This window comes from Mus caroli, unplaced genomic scaffold, assembly GCF_978045245.1.
Source record: "Mus caroli unplaced genomic scaffold, Mus_caroli_1 scaffold_10, whole genome shotgun sequence".
Taxonomy (NCBI): domain Eukaryota; kingdom Metazoa; phylum Chordata; class Mammalia; order Rodentia; family Muridae; genus Mus; species Mus caroli.
The window spans coordinates 82,534,465-82,542,118 of NW_028227265.1; the positions used below are offsets into that span (position 1 = coordinate 82,534,465).

General features: G+C 46.7%; 1 long non-coding RNA gene across 2 annotated transcripts; it reads left to right on the forward strand.

The window, feature by feature from the left end:
- The first annotated feature begins 685 nt into the window (after positions 1–685).
- LOC110300775 (uncharacterized) lies at positions 686–6,178 on the forward strand. Of its 2 annotated transcripts, none has more exons than XR_002378623.3 (4): positions 686–750; positions 2,440–2,548; positions 4,515–4,698; positions 5,814–6,178. It is a non-coding gene; the product is annotated as an uncharacterized LOC110300775 (long non-coding RNA). The 2 variants fall into 2 exon arrangements; XR_015048727.1 differs by having other exon boundaries at positions 4,546–4,698.
- Positions 6,179–7,654: the final 1,476 nt, after the last annotated feature.

Below are 7,654 nucleotides of genomic sequence, written 5' to 3' on the forward strand. Positions count from 1 at the left end.
ACCTGCCCCTGCCTCTATCCCTCAGGGCCCTGGAACAGCCACCAGCCTCCTCTTTGTGAAAGAGACTGGCTTTCCTCCAGCTCCAACCAAGAACTCTCTGTGCTTACTCCTCTATTTGTTAGTTGTGTAAACACTGTGTGTGTTCCTGTGTGTGTACCAGGCCATGTCACTTCCTTCACTGAAAAAGCACGTGGAGCAGACCAGGGCAGCAGTGCCGAAAATGTCAGAGGCACTGAGACGTCCCGAACCAAAGGATGCAAAGGATGCAGGGCAGATTCAAGTCCACCATCCCAAGGGGCTGATAGCATGTGATCGTGTATAATAATATCACAGATTCGGGGGGCGCCTAATCTAGCCAGGCATACTCTCATCTCTCACTTCTGAGGACCATGGGAAGGTCCCCCGCCTTCCCATGGACAGGTACAGAAACAGATCCACAGAGAACTGGTGAGGGAGTGGAGGTTGCGGGGTGGTGGGGTGGTGGATTCTGTTCCAGGAACAAGGAAGTACTGCCATCCAGGCCTTCCTAGTTATTCGGGCAGCCTGACACCCAGAGGCAGTAAACAGCAAGTGCACCCCGAGTCTCAAATGCCCACGTGTTTGTTTTTCTCTTTGTGACAGAATTCCTGACGTAAACAACTCGAAAGGAAGACTTATTTTAATTCCCCGTTTCATTGGTTGCCGTCCGAGATCAGCTGGATACATAGATCTGAGCTTGGGGCAGCCGCAAGCGGCAAGATGGTTGGAAGAGTAAGGCGGGGACTGCTCACCTGGTGGTATCCACGATGCAGAGAGACAGGGGAAGGGAGGGAGAGGGGGAGGAGGAGAGGGAAGAAGGGAGAGGGAGGAGGGGAGGGGGAGGAGGGGAGGGGAAGGGGAGGAGGGGAGGGGAAGGGGAGGGGTGAGGGAGAGACAGAGGGAGAGGGAAGAAGTGAGGGAGAGAGGGAGAGGTAAGAAGGAGGAGGAAATTAAGGAGAGGGGAGAGAGAGGGAGAAAAGGAAGAGAGAGGGGGAGAGGAGGGAGGGAAGGAGAGAGAGGGGAGAGGGAGAAGGAAGAAGAGGGAGAGGGAAGGAAAGGGAAAGTGAGAGAGGGAGCAAATACTCTCTCCCCAAACATCTTCAACTTTCTCCATATTTGAGCAACCACTTCAGACATGAACCATGTTAAAATGGAGGTATTTGTTCCTTCTTTCCTTCCACCCAGTTTTCCCATTGACTTGTTAACGCTGCACACACACATAAGGCAATCCCCACCCCCCGGCCGTTAATAGGCTCTGAATTCACCTTTACTGCCACACCCAGACACGGACTGTCTTCATCTCTCAGGTACTTCCGAAGTCAATCAAGCTCCAGGTTAAAACCATCACGACCTGTGACAAAAACGGGGTTGAAGGGTATCAGTTACAATTTGGAAGTTTCTAACTTTCAAAAAATGTTTGTAAGATTGAAACTTGACAGACTGAGAACAACGCGTGTCACAAAATCTGGCTAAGAAATAGCCTAAGATTGATGAATAGGGGGTTAGCTCCTGGCTGGGAACACATGGGGAAGCAGACCAAGGTTAAGGATGGGAAGGAGCACTGTCAGAGAGGACCTGAGCAGAAAACGTCAGTGAACACAAAAGCTGCTGGCACCCACTGATCTTTAAAAGATGAAATTGAGCTGGGCAGTGGTGGTGCACACCTTTAATCCCAGCGCTTGGGAGGCAGAGGCAGGCAGGTTTCTGAGTTTGAGGCCAGCCTGGTCTACAGAGTGAGTTCCAGGACAACCAGGGCTACACAGAGAAACCCTGTCTTGAAAAACCAAAACCAAAACCAAAAAAAAAAAAAAAAAAAAAAAGAAAGAAAGAAAGAAAGATGAAATTGAGACAAAGAATGGGGGTTCTTTCCCCCAGTAAACTTTATAACCATCAATTCTATCTATAGCCCCATTTCTCACTCCACACTTCAACAACTGCCAGTCTCAACTTCCCCATTTCTGGAGTTCTCCACTGTGACAAACCTGTCTTCCTTCAACCTTGACACAGGAACCTAAGTACAAATCTCCCCATATCTGGTCTTCCATTGTTGTCCCCTCCCACGACATCTTTCTCTGGCCCCTGCAGATAATGCTCCCTCAGCCCACTTGGGCTCCAGCATCCTACAATACCTCTGCTTCCTACCCCACATGTGGATACAGTGTCCCCTTCCAGTCCCCAACTTTCTGATGCCCCCACCCTGCTGTGCTCCAACTTTAATTCAAATGCTAAGAACAAATCCACTCCTGTGAAATAATTTGCTCAAAAACCATTGATCTTGGAATACAAGTTGCTAACTGGCTCTCCTTAAAAAAAAAATCCATGCAAATTTATAAAGTAGCACTTTTTAAAAAATCACATGTGAAAGAATGGGTCTTACTCACCTTTTCAATTTACCTTCTGTTTTGATCCTTTCTCTATTAGGTATGGCAAAGTGAGACAAGGACAAAAGAGCCATCTGGTCTACCTGCCTCACCTACCTTGAACTCCTGCAACAAAATGATTTGAGGCAAAGTCTTGGTCTAATTAATTGGTGAGCTATATGTATAGGTCTTTTAATCCATTTCTACTTTTTAAATATTTGTTTATGTGTATGTATGTACATCTATATGAAGTCATCACACATATATGAGGGTATCTGAGGAGGACAGAAGAGGGTGTTGGACCCCCTGGAGCTGGAGTTATAGATAGCTGTGAGTTGCTCAACCTCAGTGGTAAGAATGGAGATCGGGGCCTCTGGGGGGAGCAATGAGCACTACTGAGACATCTCTTCAGCCCCTAACCCCTACCATTTATTATTATTAATAATTATTATTATTATGTATTTTCTTTATTTACATTTCAAATGTTAGCCCCTTTCCTGGTTTCCCCTCCAAAAACCCCCTATATCCTCTCCCCATCCCCTGCTCACCAACCCTTCCATTCCTGCTTCCTGGCCCTGGCATTCCCCTACATTGGGGCATAGAGCCTTCACAGGACCAAGGGCCTCTCCTTCCATTGATGACCGACTAGGCCGTCCCATTTAGGTTTTGTCAATGAAACTAAGGAGTGACTTTCAAAAGGTTTTGATGGAAGAGCCTGGCACTTCCAGAGGACCTGTTTGATTCCTGGATCCTACATGGTGGCTCACAACCATCTGTAACTCCAGTTCTGGAGGACTGATGCCCTCTTCTGGCCTCCATAGGAACCACCAGGAACACAAAAGGTAGAGAAAATACACACAGGCAAAATACCAATACAGGTAAAAGTGGAATAAAAATCATTTAAATTGCCGGGCAGTGGTGGCCCATGCCTTTTATCCCAGCACTTGGGAGTCAGAAGCAGGTGGATCTCTGAGTTCAAGGCCAGCCAGGTCTACAGAGTGAGTTCCAGGACAGCCAGGGCTACACAGAAAAACCCTGTCTTGGAAAAATAATAATAATAATTTAAATTTAAAAAGAAATATCAGCCGGGCATGGTGGCGCACGCCTTTAATCCCAGCACTCGGGAAGCAGAGGCAGGTGGATTTCTGAGTTCGAGGCCAGCCTGGTCTACAAAGTGAGTGCCAGGACAGCCAGGGCTACACAGAGAAACCCTGTCTCGAAAAACCAAAAAAAAAAAAAAAAAAAAAAAAAAAAAAAAAAATCATTTTTAAAAAAAACTGTAGCAGACAACAGAACCCTGGTCAATGGAACCCCAAAGTCTATGGAAAGACTGATAAAATATCCAGCGGAGATGTTCCAAGAAGACTAATGTACAAATTGGCCAGACCCTTTACAAAGTCGTGTGGTAAGTTCTTGAAAGAAGTGAAATCCTGCCGGGCAGTGGTGGTGCACACCTTTAATTCCAGAACTTAGGAGGCAAAGGCAGGCGGATTTCTGAGTTCGAGGCCAGCTGGTCTACAGAGTGAGTTCCAGGACAGCCAGGGTTATACAGAGAAACCCTGTCTCAAACAACAACAACAACAACAAAGAAGTGAAATCCTGAAGGAATGATTCCTGTTTCCTAAGATGGGTTGACATTCTGGAGTCTTTTGTCATTCTAAGGGAAAGTGCTTGGACCTGGGTGTCCACTTTATTCACTGCAATTGACAAACTCCCTGCAGGAGAAAGTCATGTGGAACTCCAGGGTTGAGGAGGGTGAAGGAGTGTGTGTGTGCTTTAGGAAAATTAATGCAATGCTTGCAAAAGAAAGATTACATCTGGGAGACATACCTAATGGGTGTAAATTGTCACAGTGGTCACTGACCGAGTTACTTGGTCTCCCCTGGTCTCAGTCCTTGGTACATTTCTGTCCTTTGTCGCCTATATCGTTGGAAAGAATTGCTTCACTGACTGCACAATACCCTCTCCTTTAGTACATAGCTATGAAAAGTATGGTGTCACTCAAGGTCACAAGCTCAAATTGGTCAGAGTCCGAAAAGAGACGGGAGTCATTACCCCGTTTGGTTGCTTAGCAGGGTTGAGCCAGCAAATTAGCCACTTCCACTGAAGCTCTGCTGTACTGATGTCCTTCCCTAGTTAGCATCTCATCTCGCTTCTTGATCACCAGCCTCAGAGAGAAATGCCTGCCAGGACCTCGTGACCATGAATGTGCTACCTTTGAAACAAATCAAAACCACTAAACCATTCCAATGACGATGATTGTAACAATCCACCTGCAACAATAACTGAAGAGGCAAGAATGCATCTTAGGCCTTGAAAGGTCAGCTGCTGTGGGCCCCGGGGGGGGGGGGGGGGGGGGAGGGGGGGGGCCTCACACATGCACTCAACTATGAGCTCCGGCATTTCTGATCATTGTTGTCCCTTAACTCAACCGTTCCTCCCTCAAAGGGGAGTGTCAGGCTGCTTTAAACGCCAGCATTGGCTGTTTCCACCCTCCTGGAAAGGGCGATGAATCAAATTACTGACAGCCATTCTTTTTCCTGCGAGCTTGGCTTTGGCTAAAGAGGAAAAGTCTTAAGACTAGGGTAGAATAATAAAGAACATAAGGCCATGGTCATAACCTTGTGTGCTCCACTTTGGGGACTGCTATCCCCACCCCCTGAGTCCCAGCTTAAAAAGACAAGGGCCAATAGTAATGAGGAAAGTGAGGGCACCGTTTTTGAAACATGACCTACAATTTTTTTTAAATCGAGATAGGATCTCACTATAACCCTGGATGGCCTGGAACTCGCTTTGTAGATCAGGCTGAACTTTAGCTCACAGAGATCCCCCTGCCTCTGCCTCATGAACACTGATATTAAATGTGTATGACACCACACATGACCTCCTTTCTTGATTAAACAACTTAGAACGTGTTACTGAGGGCTGGAGAGATGGCTCAGTGGTTAAGAGCACTGACTGCTCTTCTGAAGATCCTGAGTTCAAATCCCAGCAATCACATGGTGGCTCACAACTATCCGCAATGAGATCTGATGCCCTCTTCTGGTGTGTCTGAAGACAATAAATCTTTAAATAATAATAATAAAGAATGTGTTACTGAGCCAACCAATTTGTAGAGCAAATTAAAAGCAAATCAAATTCCCAGTCTGACATGCTCAAAGTCTGGCACAATAATGTTTACACCTTTATTCCCAGCACTTGGAAAGTTCAAGACTAGCCTGGTCTACATAGACAATATGTAATGCCAGTGTCCACACATGGACAGTTCCAGCTCCCCCGACCACATTCTGCGCTGTCTAACACACACCACCACCACCACCACCACCAACACCAACAAAAACCCATCACCTCCACCACCAATACTACCATCACCACCACCACGAACAACAACAATAACAACAAAAGCCTGATAATTTATCTTTCTTGTCTTTTCAGAGTCTTTCTTGGACCCTATCTCCTAGTAAGGAAGCCCAGGCAGATCATGAAAAGTCACATGGAGAAGAATCAGGGGCCCTTCCCCTGACTGAGCTCTTAGTGGACAGCTAATTGCACTTCTCTGGCTGTATGAGTGATTCATCGTGAAGCAGGTCTTCATGCTCCAGTGCAGATGCCGCAGCTGGTCTCTCGGTGACAGTTACGGGTCTCCCACGTACCAGATCCCTGTTCAAACTTCCCAACTCGTGTGAGGTGGCACATCTGCAGTCCTAGTAGTGAGGAAGTTGAGGCAGGAGAAGAAAGAATTCAAGGCCAACTTAAATGACAGTGAGAGCTCCAGACCACCCAGGGAGATGGAGCGGGAGCACCTGTCTCAAACAAATACAAGGTAACAAACAACAACAACAAAAATCTTTCTTGTTTTAAGGTGTTTGTTGTTTTGTTACAGTGACTAATGCCTAACCGAAATCTTCCCTCCTGCAACCTCTCTCTGCATCCTTATTTTTTTTTTTTTAAATCTTGGGGGCCTATTCAATACTCAAGATACTGGCCAAGGTTGCCCTCACTTAATGTGTAAATATAGATAGAAATGTAGAACTCTGGTTCTGCTTAGAATTTAGGCTCAAGCCATGTTGTGGGTGGGGCCTCTGAAGCTGCTTTTTACAGCTACTGCGATGCTTGGTGGGAAATGTAGCTCCCAGTAACCCCCCAAAAGAGTTCCGGGTTGTTCGAGGGATATGAGCGTCACAGGAACCAAGGATAGAACTCTACCATCAGATCCAGTGGGAGAGAGAAGCCACTGTAGAAAGTGGGCAAAAGCAATCTCCGGGGTTGACCACTGGGCGGTGGGATTCAGAGATGCTGCAGTGACAGACACCAAAGCAGTGAATCAGAGTAGACAAGAGGAAAACTGGGAGTGCCACAGTTTGTTGAGAAGGGAAGGAAGACAGACCATGAGTAGTCGAAGGAGGAGGTGAGGTTAGGGAAGGAACTTGTAGATTAGTTTGGTCTTAAAGATGAGACATTACCAAACCAGTGTTGTTCAAAAGAGCAGCAGAGGGGAGGGAATGACTGGTTCCTGGGGAGGCAGTGGAGTGCACTCGGGATGCAGAGAGATGATGGGGTGTGAGAACTACACAGGAGGAAGAAATGAAGAAAGAAAGGAGAGAGAGGGAGTATATTGAAAACTATGCCAGTAGCTTTTACAGGGAGGACAGCACACTGGACGGCACATAGGCAGACCACTTGAATGAAGATGCATCTGTCCATTCTTAATTCAAACGGTCTTCTATACTCCAATAAAAAGCGTTTTCCAAATAAAATCATCTTTTTTCTAAGCACACTTTGTCCTTATTTATATGTCAGAATAAAAAAATTAAACAAAACATGGGCCATCCATATGAAAAGTGGAGTCTAGCGGGATCTGACTATCCAGGTATGCGCTGCACAGCCCCAAGGCGCCCTGGAAGAAAATGGAAAGCAACAGCCTTCCTGGCAATCCCGCTTCCTTCAGCGCCACCCAGTGGCCAAAGTGGAGAATGACAGGAGCGCGCCGCAGAGCTGGAGAACGGAGCTCAAAGCCTATAAAACAAGCCTTTGTGTTCAGAAGGTGCTTTTCCTGCCAAATCAAGTCACCGTGTGTTACAAATCCTGGAAGAGCAATCCGGAGGAACAAAGCCCTGATTTTTTTTTTAAAGTGAGCGTGGAAACCAAACCCTACTTCCTTCCTGAAGGATTAGGGCGTATTGAGGTTGATGGAGTTGGTCATCTTGTTTCAAGGATGACCTGCTGGCATCGCTACCTGGGCCCGGAGAGGGGAAATATTTAAGCTCTCCGGGGAG